Below are 612 nucleotides of genomic sequence, written 5' to 3'. Positions count from 1 at the left end.
TTTTTTTTTTTTTTTTTTTTTGTACGAGAAACCTCTCTTTTATTTATAACAAGTTCGTGATACAGAAGCAATGACTACACAAACAGTTCTTAAAAACAAGAAATTAATACAGACAGATGCTCATATTACAAGTAGAATAAAGTTGGTAACCGAATCTTCCGCTTCGGTTAGCTTCTTATCTCTTCATGACAGGACACCTAACCACGCCCATGGTTTCCGCGTCCACGATTCCCGCGTCCACAATTCCCACGTCCCCGGTTACCCCTTCCTCGAGCATTAGAAGATTCTTGTATCTCCTTAGCTTTGATGGAAGGTTGAACTAGTCTTTCACGCAAAATTCGTTGTCCAGCCGGAGTCATTTGATCCAACATTCTCGACTCAGTGTCGGAATCATCGGACTCAATTGAATCTCCATCTGACTCAAGTGACTCTCCATCTGAAAACGAAGACCCCAAATGGTTAAACCTGTTGTTAGTCATGACATGTCTTACCTCACGTTCACTAAGAGCATGTTCATGTGAGCCTGCTATTTCAGTAACTGTTTCAACTGAGTAAACAGCCTCAGTTACAATTCCAGCTTCAACAATTGTATGACAATCTGCCACCTCGGTG

The 612-nt window shown here is 41.3% G+C and overlaps 1 protein-coding gene across 1 annotated transcript in view; it reads right to left on the bottom strand.

Annotated features, from left to right (window-relative positions):
* Window positions 38–612, bottom strand: part of LOC104777293 — a 5,456-nt gene continuing 4,881 nt past the window's right edge. Inside the window, exon 2 of the transcript XR_766251.2 lies at window positions 38–605. The gene's annotated coding sequence lies outside the window, so the exon portion shown is untranslated. The remainder of the gene's footprint in view (window positions 606–612) is intronic.

Source organism: Camelina sativa, chromosome 3, assembly GCF_000633955.1.
Source record: "Camelina sativa cultivar DH55 chromosome 3, Cs, whole genome shotgun sequence".
NCBI classification, from domain to species: domain Eukaryota; kingdom Viridiplantae; phylum Streptophyta; class Magnoliopsida; order Brassicales; family Brassicaceae; genus Camelina; species Camelina sativa.
This window is presented reverse-complemented; position numbering and strand designations above follow the sequence as displayed.